At 46.6% G+C, this 19,647-nt stretch overlaps 1 protein-coding gene across 1 annotated transcript in view; it reads right to left on the bottom strand.

Moving 5' to 3' along the window:
- The window catches only part of LOC122802410 (chromatin assembly factor 1 subunit B-like), a 586,696-nt gene that overhangs the window by 524,071 nt on the left and 42,978 nt on the right, over positions 1-19,647 (bottom strand). The window lies entirely within an intron of this gene.

Raw genomic sequence — 19,647 nt, 5'->3', positions numbered from 1 at the left:
GCTGAAGTAACTACCACCAGAAACAAGGGCTTCCAGGACAGAAACTTCACATCACAGGCTGCAGCCGGCTCGAAAGGAGGTAGAGTTAAAGTTTGAAGCACCCTAGACAGATTCCATGATTCCACAGGTTGCCTAATGGGAGGTCTAGAATGAAAAATCCCCTTCAAGAAAGTCTTACACAGATGGGAAGAAATAATAGGAATTCCGTCTGAACCATGACAGAAATTGGAGATGGCAGCTAGATGGATGCAGCAGCCCCATTATGGAAAAGCTCGGTCAGGTATTTAAGAACCGTAGCTACTGGAACAGAAACAGGATCCAGAGACAGCTCTTGTGCCCACAAGGAAAAAATGTTTCCACTTGTCTTTATAAAGTTTTCTGGTAGAAGGTTTGTGGGAGGCAGTTTTCTGGTAGAAGGTTTGTGGGAGGCCAAAATAATATTCCATATCGGAGAAGAATGAGATTCAAGTCTGGCTACTAACGGAAGTGGGGCAACCAAGCTGTCAGTATGAGAGTGGCCAGATTTGGGGACAAAAACCCTTGGGGGTGAGAAATGAGATCCTGATGGAAGTCTAGAATCCAAGGATGTTGGAGCAGGTGTGGCTGAAGGAAGGGGAACCAAACCTGACAAGGCCAGAATGGAGCAATGAGAATCATTCTGCTTCTCAACCAAGTAGCTTTCCTTAAGACCAAGGGTATCAAGGGGATGGGAGAATAAGCGTACAGGAGACCCGTGGGCCAATCAGGAGTCAGAGCATCTCTCTGGGACTCCCCCTGTGGAAGAAAGAGGGCAAAGTAGCTGCTGCACTTCGTATTGGAGGGGGAGGCAAACAAATCGCAGCAAGGCCGGCCCCAGCGGCTGAAAATTTCTTCCGCCACTCTCGGGTTGAGAGATCACTCGTGAGATAGCAGGATGCATCACCTCAGCTTGTCCACAATCACGTTGCAACTCCCTAGGATGTGTGTAGCAATCAGGAAACGGTTAGTAGCTATTGCCCACTGCCAAATTCTCATGGCTTCACGGCAAAGGGGATAAGATCTGGCCCCTCCCTGCTTGCTGATGTACCAGAGCACAGATATGTTGTTGGACTGGATAGCAATCAGTCCGAGAGGTAGAAGAGGGTGGAGAGCTTGTAATACCAGTAACACAGCTCTGAGCTCTAGAACGTTGATGTGTAAGTTGACTTCTAGAGGAGACCATGTGCCTTGAACAGATTTTCCCTGAAAATGCCCCCCCCCCCACCCTATCAGGGAAGCGTCCGTATTCACCGTGGCGCTGGGCTGAAGAGGTTGAAAGGGGCGACACCAAAGACTTTCGCCCATTCTCATCCACCAGAGAAGATCCTGTCTGAAAAGATCGGTGATGAGGATTAGTGCATTCAAGGGATGATGATTGTGTATCCATTGAGTTTGAAGAAGCCACTGTAACAGGCGCATATGAAGCCTGGCCAACGGAACAATGGGAATGGCTGCCGCCATGGAACCCAGAGCCTGCAAAACTTCCCTTGCAGACACTTTCCTGCGGTAGAGTATCACTTGCACTTGTGTTCTCAATCTTGAGAGCCTGTGATGAGGAAGAGATATTAGGCAGAGCTGAGTGTTGAACGTGGCCCCTATGTATTCCAGTTGTTGTGAGGGCTGAATGTTTGATTTTTTCCAATTGATAGTAATACCCAGAGACTCCGCCCAAGACAGAGTGTGGCGAAGGGCCCTGGTCAGTAGACGCTCGGTGAGGGCGGAGAGGAGCCAATCATCCAGATAAGGAAACACCTGGAATCCGTGAAGTCTCAAGTGAGCTGTCACCACTGCTAGACATTTTGTGAACACTCTAGGGGCTGTCGAGAGACTGAAAGGCAAGGCTCTGAATTGAAAATGATTGGCTCCCAGCCAGAAGCGCAAAAGCCTCCTGGAGCATTTGTCCATTTTGATGTGGTAATACACATCCCGGAGATCTAGAGAGCACATCCACACACCCTCCCGAAGGCATGGAAAGATGGACTGAATAGTGACCATGCAGAACTTGGTCTGTATAACTGACTAATTCAAACAACTGAGATCCAGAATGGGCCTCCAGTCCCCGATCTTTTTTGGCACCAAAGAGTCTGGAGTAAAACCCTAATCCGCATTGATCTGGAAGGACCTTTTGGATCACTCGCTTTAGAAGAAGTTTCTTGATTTCGGAAGCTGCCTCCTCCCTTTGACTGGGTGGAACGTCGGGAAGGGAGAATTGAGGTCTTGGAAAGGATTTGAGGGGAATGTGATAGCCTCTGGTGATAATTCTCTGCACCCATAGATAGTCATTAATGTAGGACCATGCTGCTTGGTGCAGAGAGAAACGCGCCCCGACTGCTTCCAAAGGAAAGCAACTGGGCAACGCTTCAGGAACGCTGATAGGACCTATGGGAGAAAGAACCCCTGGAGCCCTGATTCCGGTAAACCCCCTGCCCCTAAAGGGATGTCTTCCACCGTCGGACCATCCTCTGCCTCTGGAGGAGTCCTTGCCACGTGCATCACGAAAGAAACCTTGCGACTTCTTGTGCCACAACTTTCCACTCCTCTGATTCCTAGAGAAGGAACGCTGAGGTTTGGAGAAGCACAGGCCCACGGCAGACAAGGTATTTCCATCCTGCTCGCACCTGGCCAAAGTATCCTTGACCTTAGAACCAAAGAGTGTGGAAAGCTTAATAGGGGTGTTCAAAAAGGAAGACTTTAAGGAATCCGGTAGGTCAGAAATGTGCATCCAGACATGACATCAGACAACCACGCCAGCACCTGCTGCTCTAGCTGATCCTTCGGTTGCGTGGGAGAGCAATCTCATGGAGGAATTCAAAATCACTTCAAGGGTGGCAAGTTGGGAGGCCACTTTGTCAAGTGCTCTATCCGACACTTGACCCGCGAGGCTACCAGAGAGTTCAAAAATAAGGTCTCTCTGGAGTCTCGTAAAGTGTGCCAAGAAATTCAGCGAACGCACAGCAAAGGTCACTGCAGCAAAAACTCGCTTCCCTAGCCTGTCCACTGCCCGAGACTCCCTGTTGGGAAGATGAACAGCAGGATTCTCTTCTGCCAAGTCCTTCTTTGTGGCCGCCGCCACCACCACAATGTCTACTGGCAAGCCTTTCGACCAATGGGGTTGATCCTCTGGAGGAGAAAGTACTTTGTTTGATCTCCTGGGGATAGCTTCTACTGAATCCGAACTCTTCCATGCTCGCTGCACGATGAATTTGACCAACTCATCTGCAGGAGGGGTCACCCAGGACCTAGTGGGCCAGGAACGGAAAGCTTGTAAGAATACAGATTCCTCTGGGGAAGGGGTGGAAAATTTCCAGTCACCCTGCTGACTCAAAATCTCCAAGATGTCCCCAAAGGAAACATTGTCAGGGTGTGACCTAGGGGAACCTTCCCCATCATCGTAATCCGTACCCTCAGTAAGGGACTCTTCAGGTGAGTCCATGTGTTTTCTTTAGCACACCCTCTTCCGAGGGGGGTCTTTGTTGGGAATGTCCGAAGAGGCCTCGGAAAGGGGGGCGCTTTGGATTAGTGGTCCCCTGTTAAGGGTTGACGATGGCGGAGTTAGAGGAGGAACTAAAGGCGGAGCTGAAGTAGGAGGATTGCTAGCCGCCAACACTCTTTCCATAATCCGGAAGGCGGGCCCACCCGAAGAGGGATGGGAGCCCGGAAAGAAAGAGGACTGAATCGGAACTGGGGTCACACCCCACTCCGAATGGCTCACCTCCAAGACTGACGTTTCAGAAGGGTTCAGTGCGAATATAAGTCTCGGATCTGAGACTGTAACAGAGAAGGCTGTCGGTGCCAGGGCGGAACCAAATATTCCACCCCCGAAGCAAGGGGTTGAGTAAGATGAGCTGTCGTCGGAGCTGAAGCCCACCAGGGCTTAGCTGCTTCAGGCATCATAGTAGTCGGCACCGAAGGAAGGGGTCCCATTGAAAGCAATGTGCAAGGGGGCCTTGAAACCGAAAGATCCCCATCAGGAGAATACAAAGGAGCCGAAGGAGGACAAATCCCAACACCCGGAGCAGAACAGGGTCTGGAGATTCCTCCTGCAGTCAATACCTGATCCACGAGACAAACAATGTCTATTCCGGACACGCTCCTGGCAGACCTAATCGATATCCCAGAAGGGGATTCAGGCTGGTCCGGAAAGGGACTGTAGGGTTGCCCAGCAAACGGATCCACAGAAGACAAATATCTGGTCCGTGGTAATGAACCCAATGGAGCAGAGGATTCTGATTTGAATTGCGTAAACAGTAAAGTTGGCACAGATAGGGAACTCGGAGCCGAAGTCACAAACGAGGTAGTAGTCAAAATCAGATCAGAGGTCACCGGAGCCTGTAAAGGCGAGGTCGGTGCCGAAGTGTCCAGAACCTACTGGTCGGAACTGAAGTAATCAGCGGTTCAGTAGTCATCGGAGCCGATTCAGACTTCCCAGAAACTGCGCTAGGTGCCGAAATCGGTGGCAACGAGGCAGCGAGCTGATGCTCGGAGGATAATCTACAAGCCTTAGCTCGATGATTTTTGGCCCGGTCACCAGCTGGTGAAAAAGGGTCTGAGCGGGGATGCTTCTTATCCTTGCCTGGAGGGGTTGAGACCTCCGCAGAAATAGCCTCCGAGAAAGGAGAAGAAAGCAATCCTTTCAAAATCAACTTGTTGTGCCGTTCATTCAACGTCCGTTGACTAAAACTCACACAAATGTCACATGGGGGAGTCACAGAAAGGTGCAAGACACCCAAACAATAAACGCATTTAAAATGCAAGTCACTGTTAGGTAATTTACCACTACACGACGTGCAATGTTTAAAACCTGAAGTACCCTTTTTCTCAGACATACTAACACTCACTCAAACAGAGAAGAGAATGAGAAAAAGACCAGACTACCAGCAATGGTATGAAGCATTACCACGAGGGTGGTAAAAGGTAAAGAAAAGGCAAGAAAATACCAACAATGGTAAGAAAAAAAGGAATACCAGTGGGTAGAGCTAAGACTATAAAAAGACACTAAAAGAGAAATTATGGAAGAAATACAAGTTTGAATAATTCCAAAACTACTTCGCTGGAGAGCTCGATGAAAACGCTGCTATATGGATGCGCGTCAAACGAGATCTGAGGTATGGGATGAAGGGCATTGTGGGTAGTACCGTGGCTAGCTTAGTATTTGGCTGACTCAGTTCCGAGGGTTCGGAACCGTATCCATCAGTGAGGAATGGAAGAAGATGAATAACTTCAGATAATTTGATATCGCTGCCAATTGACCGTAATTGTGGCAGCAGCAGACCCCTGATGGAAGAGTTCAGACAAGAATTCTAAAACCATTGGGATGGATGCAGTGTAAGGATCTACATTCCTTTCTTCAGCCCAGATGGAAAACCTTCCCCATTTGCAAGTGTATAACTTCCTAGTGGAAGATTTATGCAAAGATGTGAGGATGTGGGTCACAGCAAGTGAAAAATCATGAAGCCTGGCTAGGGATAGAATTGGAGCAGCCACGCTGTCAAGTTGAGGGTGTGGAGGCAGGGGTGAAGGTAGCCGGACATGTGTGTCAAGAGGTCTGGCACTGGGTCCAGAGTCCATAGATCGTCTAGTAGACGAGGCCTGAAAAAGGGGAACCAAATTTGACGAGGCCAGTAAGGAGTGATGAGAATTATTTTGCTTCCAAAAAGCTTTGCTTTCTGAATCACTTTTGATATGAGAGGAAAGGGAGGGAAAGCATAAAGGTGACCCAGGGGCCAATCGTGAACAAGTGCGTCTCTCAGTGACTCCCCCGAAGGGGGTGTAAGGGAAAAGTAGCTGCTGCATTTGGAGTTGATTGGACTGGCAAAGAGATCACAGCAAGGCCGTCCCCATTTGCGGAAGATCTGTTCCGCTATTTCCAGATTCAGAGACCACTCGTGAGGCATCAAGATTGCCCTGCTGAGTTTGCTGACCATCACATTGGTTGTCCCTGGGATGTGCGTTGCCACCAGAAAGCGTTTGGAAGATATTGCCCACTTCCAATAGCCTGTCGACAAAGGAAGTAAGATCTGGTTCCACCTCGTTTGTTGAGATACCATACCAATGACATGTTGTCTGATTGGATTGCTATCGTCCCTAGAGGAAGAGAGTCATGAAGTGCTTGCAACGCTAGAAGCACTGCTCTCATCTCTATGACACTGATATGCAGGTGAGCCTCGTGATCTTGCCATGTGCCTTGGAAAGCCTTTCCTAGATAATGCGCCCACCCCCCACCCTGTGAGGCATCCGTGGTCACAGTAGCAACGGGTTGGCGAGGAAGGAATGGGGTACCTGTTAGTTGGTCAGGTTGAATCCACCAACGGAGGTCCTTTTTGCAAGACTCTTATGAAGATGTGGTGAGATACAGGCAGTTGTTGAAAGGTGGGACGATAGAAGCCATTGCAGAATTCACATATGTAATTTGGCGAGGGGGACTAACATTATGGTGGAGGCCATGCTCCCTGAGAGTTTCAGCACCGTCTTTGCCTCGACTTTCTGTAGGGGAAGTAGGAGAATTTGCCGTCTGAGGTTCTGCGCTCTTTCTGCAGGTAGATGAGCTAACATGGCAACTGTGTCTATTTCTGCACCTATAAAAGTCACAAATTGGAAGGGCAATAAGGCAGACTTTTCCCAACTTATTGTAATCCCCAACTGGGAACAAAGTTGGATAGTGGAATCTCTGGTTTGTAGGAGTAGATGTCTGGAGGAGGCAGTCAGGAGCCAGTCGTACAGGTATTGAAACACTTGGAATCCTAGAAGTCTCAGGTGAGCTGTCACTACCGCCATACATTTGGGTGAACACCCTGGGGGCTGTAGTGAGACCAAAGGGCAGAGCACGAAATTGGTAATGACTGGCTCTGTCCATTTTTATATGGTAGTACGCATCTCGGAGGTCTATGGAGCACATCCAATTGTCTTTCCCTAAAGGAGGGAGTACAGACTGCAGTGTCACCATCCAGAACTTCGCCTTCTTTATGGATTCGTTTAGTTTGCCGAGGTCCAAAACGGGTCTCCAGTCCGCTGTACGTTTTGGCACTAAAAAGAATCTGGAGTAAGTTTTGAATCCTATCTGGTCTGCTGGGACGGTTTGGATGACTTCGTTTGCAAGCAACTTTTTCACTTCTGCAGTTGCTTGATCCTTGTGACTGGGCAAACAGAAATTTATTGGGTCTCCTGGAAACTGGCTCCATGGCATCAGGAGTCTCCCACACCTTCCAACTAACAAGGTCAGAAAGTTTATCAAAAGCTGGAGACACCCAAGAGGCTGAAGGTTGAGACCCGAAAGCCTTCAGGTACACTAACTCCAAATCAGAAGGGGTGACAGTGGGCCAGTCGCCTCTCTGCTTAAGGATCTCTAAGATGTCTACAAAGGAGACATAGGTTCATAGGTTTATACTAGGCTATCTGCCCTAAGGCATTTATAAGCCTAGCCCAGAGTTTTTGTGGCTTACGCCACCCCTTATGTTAGAAAATACTGTGCCCATTAGTTTGTTGTGCCTCTGTCCAGCAGTGGCACAGGGATGATTCCCGGGGTAAACCTACGATCTCCCATCCACCGGTCAAGATTTCACTTGAACAGAGCCAGCGAGGTGCTCTGCCTCACATGGACCGGGATTTTATTCCACAACATAGGGAGTCTCTGGGTGACAAATCTATCCCTCCAGCATGTCCTATTTATATCCGTGCTAAGGTTTAAGTCGCTTGCTCTAGTGGATCTGGTAGATTTGGATTTTTTGAGGTGGAGCATGTCCATTAATTCCAGGTTGGACATGGCCTTGCATGTCAGGCACAGGTCACCTCTGAGCAGACGGTATACGACTGAATAGAGCTGGAGTTTCTTTAGTCTGGCAGCATATGACAGATTTTGGAGTCCCTTTATCCTTTTGGTGAGGAACTTTTGGGGTCTCTCCAATTGCTGCAGGTGTCGGGTGAGGACGACTTGGGGGACACTTCTGACTCCTCGAGGTCAGTGCCTGAAGTGATGGACTCATCCTGGGAGTCTAAATGCTTCTTCTTGCATGTTCACTTCCGAGGGGGCTCCTCAGAAGGGTACTCTAGGGAGGTCTCAGAAGACTGGGGGCCACCCACCCGGGGCTCCTGAGGCTGCAGGTATTTGCTGTCGAGAGAAAGAGAGTAGGTGCTGAGACGGAGGTCGGTGCTAGAGGGGGAAGAGCATCGGTACCCTTGTGTGGAGTTGAGCAAGACAGCACACTCATCATCTTGAAAGCAGATCTCTCCGGCTATGGAAACCGCCTCGGCTCAGAGGAAAGCTCCAGAGCGACCAGCTCCGAGATGGATGTAGGGTACGAGCTCAACCAAGCCGACACACAAAGAGGGAGACTCGGAACTGAAGAGGTTTGGGTCCAAATGTCCCTGTCGGGGCCGACTGGTGAGCTTTGGCTCCTAGACACCACGGACAGAGCCCCAAGGTGTCAGAGCGGAACTCTGCTCCGAGATGGCATAAAAAGGAGCTGGAACTGAGGGTTCCACAACAAGTGGCACTGAAAACTCCGGCTTCGAAGGCCCGACTCGGCTCGAAGAAGGAACCATAACAAGGGGGATGGACTCAGGTGGCTCTGGAACTGACTGGGTCAGAGCCAACAACAATTTGGGCAAAGCAGACGACTTCAGGAGTCTAAAGCATTACTCTCTCCACATCTTCCTCTGACATGCTCCTGGAGGAGCTGGATGACAGGGTAGGCGATCTGGATCTCTGCAGAATTGGAGATCTTAAGGTTGGGGAGACCAGCAAAAAATCTTTGGACCGGCTCCGATGCAGTCTTTCAATAGTCTGCTCTGAAAAGCTTGGGGCCAACATGTGCCAATATCAACAGCCTCGATCGGCTCCAGAGGACAGTGGAGCTGAGGAGGCCGAAGTCTTAGCCAGTTTAGATTGTTTTTGAGGAGGTTCCAAAACACTAGCCGGCGCTGGAGAATGTCTCTTGGCTGACTTAACCTTCTCTTCCTTGGAAGAATGTGATTTGGATGAAGAAGAACTCGATAAGTCTTCCTCGAAGGAAGGCTTGAGGAGAACTTTCAAAATTAACTTGTTCTTCCACTCCTGCAGAACTCTGGAGATGAAAGAGTGGCAGAATAAGCAAGTTCCTGCAATTTAATGGCTCCGAGACAACATACACAATTACTATGGCCATCCATAATTGAAATCTTCTGGGAGCACTTTATACATTTTTTAAAACCCGAACGTTTGTGGTCTTTAGAGATGTTGACTAGCTATGTAAGTAAAGCAGGTACACACAAGCACAATGAGGACTAGGTCCTCTAACTTAAACGGGCCTACTAACAAGCACACACACAAAGAAAGAAAGTAAAGAGGACTAGGTCCTCTAACTTAAAACGGGCCTAACCTTGAGGAAAATAAGAAAATAGCAGAGGACTAGTCGGTCCTCTAACTTAAACGGACCAAGCTAGATAGGATAAGTCGTAGAAAAAAAGACAGAAACTAGTGGCAGTCAGGGAACTAGAAAACACTGCACGCAAGCTAAATTTCTAAATTAGAAAAACCAAGGCCCAAAAAGCGGACCCGCAAGAAAAACTCTGTAATAAGCTACAAAAGCTGCACACAGTGTAAATGAAAATGTAAATATAAAGTGAGAAAATGGGGTCCTAAACACGGACCTATGAAACGTCAATGCTAAAGAGAAAACTAGCACACAAGATACCAAACAGAGAACAAGGGCCAACAGCCAACCAGTTCTCAACAAAAAAACTAATTTAAATATCAAAAACACTCCAGAAACTCTGAAAACACTCCTGACACTACTAAACCCTATCTAGTAATAAGATAACTAGCTATAGAAAACAGTAAAGTGATAATACAAAAAGTTTAAACTTAGCCACGGCCAAGCAAGAAGCACTTCTGAACTCGTAGATGCGGCAAACGAGATCTGGGGATTGTACTAGTGCACTATGGGATACCTACCTAGCCACGAGCCAACTAAGCGACTTTGAGCTTTGCAATAGGCTGAGTCGGAGCCGAGGATCAGCTCCGAACCCATATGAAAGAATGAAGGCGAGATATGACTACAGAACATATACAATTTCTGGGCCAGAAACCACTCTTTGGTAGATAGGCTACCTAATGCTTACTCCCACTGATAAGCTAGAAGACTTCCCTCCAACACAAAAAGGCTTGGGGGGCACAGAAGCTTACAAACAGTCCTGGATGCTGCAAATCTGTATGTGGACTAGACTAGTTACAGGAAAGATGGAAAACAAGCGCAAACACAGGCTTTTAAACCAGTAAATTGAAAGAGATGGAAAAACTGTCAAACAGCCAATAAACTACAATTTCTGGGCCAGAAACCACTCTTGTGGTAGACAGGCTACCTAGTGTACTTACCACTCCCACTGATAAGCTAGAAGGCTTCCCTCCAACACAGAAAGGCTTGATGCAAAGTAGCACAAAAATCATCTCCTCCAAAGACTGAATGAGCTGGCTCCAAGTCTTTCTTAGGTACAGCATTTACGGGGGCCATTAGAATTGTGGAGGCCATGAATCTTGGTGCCCTTAATATTTCCCTGACCATAACACCACAGTCTTCTGTGCAATGGCCTGAAAGTACCATGTAAGAGATTTCACTGTCCTGAAGCAGGACCTCATGTCAAAATCCAGTAAGGCCCTCATGAGCAACACTCTTGGAAGAGGTGAGATTCAACTTGAAGAGGAAAGAAAACCTCTGGTTTTGAAAAAAATCTATTGTGAAATGCAGAGTCTTTTCCACTTCCAGCTGGAATAGCACCTGAATGAAGTTGTCACCCAGGTGAGATAAATTCAAATATCCATAATTCTGCAATAAGCAATGAATGAAACCAGGAACTTTGTAAATAGCATGGGTGCTGTAGCAACAGCAAAGGGGCATAAAAGTAAAGTGATGGTGAGAAGTCCCCCACCTCTAATCTGGGAAAATATCTGTTTTCCCTCTGAAATGGTACATGGAGGCAGGCACCCTTGAGGCCCAGAAGAATCACTGAAGCCTGCAGGAACAGGCATGGTAAGGCAGAGCTTGCAACGTTTACATTTTGAATTCTGGGACACTAAGTGCTTTGTCTTGAAAGGTTCAGGATGGGTCTCCAGGGGCCCTCCAAACCAGGCATCAGGCTCAGTCTCGAACAGAGCCTACCTTGGCACTCTATTACTTATGGAGGCAGGAGTTCTTGTATGACTGGTAGGACTAGATGTACACTGTCTGCTGGCAATGGAGGAATACCTGGCATCTTTGCTTTTCTAAAGAACAGTAATTTGTCGTGCTAATACATTTGTAGCATGCATCTGTTCTGACTGATGCTTTCCACTTTTCTTACTAACTGGGGTTGCTATCCCTGGCATCTTGGAGGGGAGCTAATGGGAGTCTGGGGGTGGGTGAGGCTCCATGCAGTCAGAACTACTCTCCTGTGGGAACAGGACCCTGGGTGGTCCCAGACATCCCCTTCTATTCTCACTGCTATATCTTTCTATCTGGGTTGATTCTGCCATTCAACTACTTCCCCTTCCACATCTGCAAATGTACAGGCTAGACTTTAATCGACAATCCATGCAACAGTTTGGCATGAAGAGTGAAAAGACTTTTCGCTGACTGCATATTCTTCGCCATCTCCTCTAATCTCTTAAATACTTCCAAAAGCAGGGACCCATAAAGCAGATCCTTATGAAGGTATGCACTAAGGACCTGCAAACTGACATCTTCTGGCAATGGCTGGAGAATCAGCCCAGCATGCCTCCTAATCAGCGACTCCACAGCGGACACCCTACATGCTCCATTCACAATATCACAGAGCGTATGTAAAGTCCACAGTTTCACCCTCAAATACACATTAGACAACACACCAATTTTTCTGTCTTCCCTGGTCAAGGACAGCATCTGAAACTTAGTCAGATGTATTTGACAGGTAAATGCTCAGAAGGCCTGGTTGGCAGCTGCGTACTCTCCTTCCCTCCCCCCAAAATGGGGTCTAGTACTCTATTTTCCTAGTTAAAAAGATGAGTATCAGGAACAAATTGAGAGGACGTCTCTGAATCAGATGCTATTGCTGAATCTGCCGGTAGGGGGGGGGGGCTTGATTTTAGGCTACTTTGAAGCAGATAAGAAAGCATCCTCTAAAGTTCCCAGGAATGGAGGAATTGTTACCAGTTTAAAGGGAATCCAAACTCAGCAAACCACTATACTTCCTGTGGATGTCCAACACCTCTTTGCCTTCCACCTGAAGTGGCCTTTCCTCTGGCAAAAAGTGATTCCAAATGAGCTCTCCTCCGTGGGAGAAGCAGTCGACTAGGTGTCATCACTGTCCATGTCATAACCCTTAGGAGGAAGAAATATGAGAAGCAGAGACCAATATATTCCTCCTCACTCTATCGAGGAGTGAGAATTCCCCTCTGGGGAACCGCCCCCTCCTGTAGTACAGAGGACTCCAGAAATGAAGGCTGATCTGCACTTGGCTACAAGCTCTGCAAAACTTGAAGGAACATTTGACATAAGGAGATCTATTCCTTGAGAAGAGCTGGGTGAGAGGTGAAAGCAGAGAACCTACCAATTCTAATGCCCAGGTAAACTGAGGGAGCTCAGTGGGGTGGATGCTCTGGATGTGAACATTTAAGTCTTCCAGACTAAGACAGTCGTCCTCCTGGAAGTGTGGACCTGGGGGCAGAGATCCCACACCTACAAGTTTCAATAACATACATCCCACAAACTAAAACTCTGACTTGACTATCCTCAAACAGAAAAAAATGAAATGAGCTTTAGCAACAGATAGCAGCAGTAAGGTGTCCACTTCAAGCGCCACATGTAGGTCATCAGGTCACTGGAATGTGCCTTAAACCACTGACGTGATGGCCTCCAAAAGGGCTTCACTAGAGGCCTCAAATAACAGATGTATAGGCAAAAAGAGCAAAAATTCCAAGCCAGGACATGTATCCTTGAAAAGAGCATGAAAAATGCCTTGATCATATCTCCTAAGTCCCTTATCACTTTTTCTTAAGTAATTTCTCCATATTAGTCTTAGGAGGGTTTTCAAAGGTCGGGCACAATCTCAAAGACGCCATGAAAATATGAGTAAAGGCCTCAAGCTTCTTCCTGCCCATTTTAAAGGGAATGCTTCCTTCTCCCAAATGTTATGAGTGTAAAGCACTGGCAAACATTACAGCTTTTATCAAGTTCAATTCCAAGGCAGAATGCACAACAGCTATGAAAGCCCTTACAATACAGTTTGCCTACCACAAGTACACATCTTCCTTCTAAGAGTATACTTACAATTAGTGCATACTCAAGTTGTCCAACTCTCTACAGACAATATGCTTCAAGCATATCTAAGAAATACAATTACCAAAATATGCCAAGTTTTCCCAAAGAAGCACTTACCTGAAAGCAGCTCTAGAACAGGTTGAACAAACAGGACTATGGACTCTATACGGTGTTACATGCAAGTACTACAAACTGTGGCAAAAAATTTTAAAAAATGGCATGAATTGCTGCCAGTATGTCCCTAAGTAGCAGACTTTACCTGGTTTGCAGGAACAGGGGTGACTAACTTTAAAAACTGGATCATGTGTTAGAACTTCTGAAGAAGTCCCAGTAATCAGTACTCCTGTAACACAGAACTATATAAAGACATCTGGAACAGCTTAATCGCACATGAAATTATCAGAGTTCTTATTTCCTGAATGTCAAATCAGACCTTGCACTTGGAAGGACTGTGATGTCAGTATACTGTATATTCTAGTCTTGTATCAGTGGTGGGGCAAAATTATGAATAAGGTAAACAGTGGTCCAGTCTGCTGAACAGGCAACATCCAGGTAATCCATTTCATACTTTTGGTTTTATATGGTCACGTAGATGGACTACCAAGCCATGCTAGGGACATGAGAATTCCCGAAAAGCTAGTCTACACAGCAGCTGCTTTAGTCACAAGACTAAAATTGCTTTAAATCCAGGAACAAAGCACAACATTAGCAGACCATTATTCTGACTGCTCCTGTCATGTACGGCTATAGCCAATAAAGTGAAGAAGACTCCATCTGCTACTTTGAAACTACGCTGTTCCACTCATATAATGGAGTAAGAGCTGGGTAGAAGAAAGTACAGTTGTGTACACTTACCATAAATGTAGATGTTAGAGTGTATTCACTGTTGCAGTCATCACATTTGGGTTATCTGCTTGTAGGTAGCCCTCAGTCGTCCTGTTTATCAAAGTCTTGGGTCCTGCGTCGGTTGCTGTCTCATCTTCCATGACGTCAGGGGTATAAAGCATGCAGTCGACGCCATTACATCAGGTTTTCTTGCCCCAGATGTCAGGTGCCCCCATAATGGGAAGCAATTATATACAAGGTTACACCTCCAACAAAAAAGCAAATACACCAAAAAGCTTAAAGCATAGTAAGCAAGAACAGGTACAGTCAATAGAAGTCAGGGGGCTGGAGGGAGGGTAACCAGGACTGCAACAGTGAATACACTAGTCATGGTAAGTGTACACACAACTGTACTATATTCTTCGTGTTTCACTGTTGCAGTCATCACATTTGGGTAGATTCCCAAAGCTAAATATGGGAGGATATAGCATTAGGACCAGCTATAAGGCCCTGCAAGACTGCAATGGCAAAGCCAGCTCTGGATTTAGAAAAAATTGGCAAGTGGTAATGCTTGGTGAAGGTATGTACAGAACTCCATGTAGCTTCTAGGATGTCCCTGGTAGGGACACCTCTGAGAAAGGCTGTAGAGGTAGATGCAGCCCTGGTTGAATGTCTTCTTATCCCCGGTGGGGTAGGTTTTTCATGGTGCTTATAGCAGAAATTAATGCAATGTCCTACCCATGTAGAAATGGTTTGCTTTGAAATAGCCTTTCCCTCTGCCCCTGCAGCAAATGCAACCAGCAGCTGTTCAGATTTCCTGAGAGGTTTAGTCCTGCCAAAGTAAAATCTAAGTTGTCTGTGCACTTCCAAGGAGTGCAGTATTAGTTCCCCTTTGTTCTGTGGATTTGAAAAAAAGGTTGGCAAATGAATAGACTGAATAAGGGTCACACTGGATACCGCCTTGGGCATAAAGGAGGGATTGGTCCTGAGGGACACCCTGTCCGCATGAAAGATGATGAAAGGCTCCACTGCCATGAGGCCTGTAATTCAGACACCCTTCTTGCTGAAGTGATGGCTAGAAGGAAGGCTGTTTTCCAAGAACGGAATTCCAACTCTGCATTTGCAGCTGGCTCAAAGGGGGGGGGGGGGTAAAGTGAGCTATTCCAATACAAAGTTAAGGTCCCAGGCTGGAATAGGGGCTCTCCTGGGTGGTCCTAAGCTTTTGGCCACTCTGAGGAATTGCTTCAGCAATGGGTGAGAAAAGAGGGGTGGCTCTGTATTGTAATGTGATGAAATGACTGAGGTATGAATCTTGACAGAAGAAAAGGAAAGGCCCTCGTGAAGCATCTCAATTAAGTATTGAATAATATGAGGTAGATTGGGCACCGCTGTGCCTATCCCCCGAGTTTGAATCCAGGAAAAGAATCTTTTCCATTTTTCAGCATAGGATTTTCTAGTACTAGACCTCCTTGCCTCCAGAATGACATCCATCACTTGCTTACTGAGGGATGGTAATTGAGAGATCAGGTAATTAGCCATGCTGCAAAGTTCAGGGTTTGAAGCTGTGGGTGCAGAATCTGGCCCTCCTGCTGGGACAGCAGGGCAGGGGTCTGAGGCAGGTGCCATGGGGCCAGCAGTGACACACTGCGCAAGAGGGGGTACCAGTGTTAGCATTGCCAGTCTGGTGAAATCAGTATTGTTCTTGGTCTGTCCAGTTTGATATTTAGTAGCACTTTGGAGAGGGCAGGCAGAGGGGGAAAGGCATAAACTGTTTTTTCAGGTGAAGGACAGGGCATCCACTTTCCAAGCTTGTTTGTGGGGAGTCCTTGTGCAAAATTTGTCCAATTGGTAGTTCTGAGGGGATGCAAACAGGTCTATCTCTGGGCTCCCCCATTTGTTTCTCAACATGTCGAATATCTTTGGTTCCAGTTTTCACTCGTGTGGGTCCATGAAATTTCTACTTAGGTCGTCTGTCAGTGTATTTAGCTTTCCTGGCAGGAATTGAGCCTGTAGCTGCACTTGGTAGCTCAAGGCTGTGTTCCAAAGAGCAAAGGCTAGTCTGCAGAGAGGGTATGAGTGGGTTCCCCCTTGCTTGTTTATGTGCCACATAACAGTGGTGTTGTCTGCCTCTATCATTAATTGTCCTTGAAGAATGTGGTCCTTGAAGGCTGTCAGAGCATTCTGTACAGATAACATTTCTTTTTGATTGATATGCAGGTGCATTTGACTTGGGTTCCATTTGCCCTGAATGCACTGCCCTGCCAAGTGAGCCCCCCATGCATAGTCTGATGTGTCTGTTGTTAGGGTTTGGGCGGCAGGAGATAGAGTGAATGGCAGTCCCTTGTTTTGGTGGCAGGCCTCTGCTCACCAAAGGAACTCTATTTGTAGACAAGGTATGATAGGGTATCACTGATTCTAGATCCTGAGAATGTTGAAACCATAGACTTTTTAGATACCATTGTAGTTTCCTCATATGCAGTCTTGCATATGGAATTAGTAAAATGCAAGAGGCCATGAACCCCAGAGCTTGCAGTACTTTCCTTGCAGATAGCTGGGGCTTTGTGGCCAGAAGTTTGAAGTAGGTTGTAAAATGAACTTCTTTCTCTGGCGTGAGGTAGGTCATCTGGGAAGCTGTATTCAAGCTTGCTCCCAGGAATACAATTTGTTAGCACGGTACAAGATGTGATTTCTTTTTGTTTATGGTGTACCCCAGAGAAGTTAGTAATTTCTTTACAAATGCCAGATGATTTAATAGCATGTCCTGGCTTTCTGCCTGAATTAGACAATCGTCCAGGCATGGGTATATTTGAATATTTCTTTGCCTGCAAAATACAATGACTGGAGCTAGGCACTTTGTGAATACCCTGGGCGCAGAAGATAAGCCAAAGGGCAGTGCAGAGAACTGAAGCATAGGTATCTTCTGCAAGATTCCCTTATTGGGATGTGCAGGTATGCTTCCTTTAAATCCAGTGTTGCCAACCACGCATTTTTGCCTGGCATGGGAAGCAGATTATGTAGAGTTAGCATCTTGAATTTTGGGATTACCAAAAATGTGTTTAGGATAGACAGGTCCAGGATAGGATATCAGGAATAGTCTTCTGGGTACCAGGAAAAGTCTTGAGAAAAAACCTTGTCCCCATTCTTCTTGTGGGACAGGTTGCATAGCCCTGATGCTTAAAAGAGAGAACTTGCTTTAGAGCATCTGACCACTGATTTGGGGGTAGGTCTGGCCAGTCGCTTGGGGTTGGTAAGGAGTGGAAGTGGAATCTGTATCCTTGGAAAACTATATTTAAAACCATTTGTCCTAGGTAATGAGTTTCCAATTTTTTGCATGCAGGGCAAACTTTCCCCCTAAAGGAACAGTCAGTTGATCAGGGCTTGGAAGGTTTAAAGTTAAGTCATTGAGACAGTTTACCATAGGGGAGAGTCTTACTACTTCCTGTTTTTGAAGTGGGAGTCTCCCACTGCTTAGGCCTTTGAGTACCCTGGGACTAAAACCTGGGTGTTCTGCTGGTTCTGGGTTTGGACTGAAAAGGCCTGGAAGAGGCAGGAAAGGGCCAATTCGTAGAGGGCCAATGCCTACTAAATCTGGGAGGCTGTACTTGCAGGAAATTTTTAACAGTCTGCATAGATTTAGCTTTTTCCTCCATCTTTTAAAGTACTACTTCTGCTTTGTTGCCAAACAGGCGGTCTTGGTTTAAGGGAGCATCCAGTAATTTAGCTTTAACATGATCTGGCAAAGATTGCTCCTTAAGCCAAGCATGCCTTCTCAGTACAGACCCAGTGACAGTAGCCCTGCAAGATGCTTCTAATGAATCAAAACCACAATGCAAAGTATGTTTTCCAACCTGCTCAGCAGAATGCATTAAATCCTGTTAAAAAGAAGTTATGTTCTTACCATAACGTTCCATGTGAATTGTTCATCCCGCCTTTGTTCTTACACACGGGTTCAGAGCCGATCCTCGGCTCCAAGTCAGCCACATCACCAGCTCCGCATCTCCGAGAAAGCTCGGGGCACAGTGCTATCCCATGATCCTCCGGTGCTAACCCTCAGATCTAGTTTGCTAACACTCTAAGAACTCCACGAATTACTGCGCCCTAGCGCACAGAAATGCAACCACACTGTAATACTCTATAATAAAGTAGAGGAGAAAAGATGCCATACCTGAAGTACAGAAGGAAGCTCAAGAACACCCACATCTAAAGAAGACTGAACTCAGCTCAAGACGCTCCCGGTCTCCTAGACCGCAGGACGGGGGATGGAGGGGGGGAATGTAAGAACAAAGGCGAGATGAACAATTCACATGGAACGTTATGGTAAGAACATAACTTCTTTATGTGAAATTGTTCGATCTCGACGTTTGTTCTTACACACATGGGTAGTGTTCCCTAGCTCCTTTATCCTGGGTGGCTCAAGAGAGAACATTCCTGAGAACAGTGGAACCAAACGTCGCCCTGTCTCTGGACTTTTTATCTAATTTGTAGTGGGTAATAAAGGTATGTGGTTTCACCCAGGTTGCCGCCGCACAAATGGTATCTAATGGTAAGCGAGCAGCATGGGCCAAGGAAGTGGCAACTGCCCTCGTAGAATGAGCTCTAGGATTAAAGGGGAGCTGTTGTTTTGATTCTGCATATACGAAATTTATACAGTCCGATAGCCATTTGGATAAAGAAATTTTCGCTATCGCTTCTCCCATTTTTTGGTCAGAATAAGATACAAATAGTTGGTCTGATTTTCTGTATTCCTTAGTCCTGTCTAAGTAAAATCTCAGCTGCCTGTGGACGTCGTATTTGTGCAGCATGTATTCCAGCTTATTAGAGTGATTTTTGAAGAAGGTGGGTAGCTCAATAGATTGATTAATATTGTGAACTGAACAAATCTTTGGAAGGAAGGATGGATTGGTGCGCAATGTTACTCTGTCTGGGTGAAATATCATGTATGGGGCCAGACAGACAAAGCCTGCAACACTGAAACTCTCCGAGCGGAAGTGATGGCAACCAGAAAGAGTTGTCTTCCATTATAAAAATTTGAGAAGAGTTGTGGCGGCTGGTTCAAATGGGGGCAACATGAGAAGTGATAACATCAGATTAAGATTCCACGGGGCGATTGGGTCACGAAAAGGGGGACGCTTTGCAAAGTCTGTGGGACATGAGAGAATTATCTCCTAGACCAACATGAAAATTGGATATAGCCACCAGTTGTACCCTTATCGTGGAAGTGGAAGCTCCTTCCTGAAAAAGTGTGGAAGAAACTCTAGTATCTTGTGTACTGGAGCCCCTGATGGATCTATACCCTGTTGCGAGGCCCAGTATGCAAAACGTTTCCATTTGCTATTGTATAGCTTCCTCGTGGATGGCTTATGGGAAGATACAATGATCTGCTGAACTGCAGGGGACAGGAAGTTTGACCTGGCTAAGATGAGAAGCGGAGCAGCCAAGCTGTCAGTTTGAGGGACTTGAGAGATGTGTGGGGAACTCCCGACGAGTGTGTCAACAGATCTGGCAATGGGTCCAGAATCCACTGTTCATCCACCTGATGAGCTTGAAGACAGGGAAAAAG

This window comes from Protopterus annectens, chromosome 5.part0 (assembly GCF_019279795.1).
Source record: "Protopterus annectens isolate FY-2018-M chromosome 5.part0, PAN1.0, whole genome shotgun sequence".
Lineage (NCBI taxonomy): Eukaryota > Metazoa > Chordata > Ceratodontiformes > Protopteridae > Protopterus > Protopterus annectens.
This window is presented reverse-complemented; position numbering and strand designations above follow the sequence as displayed.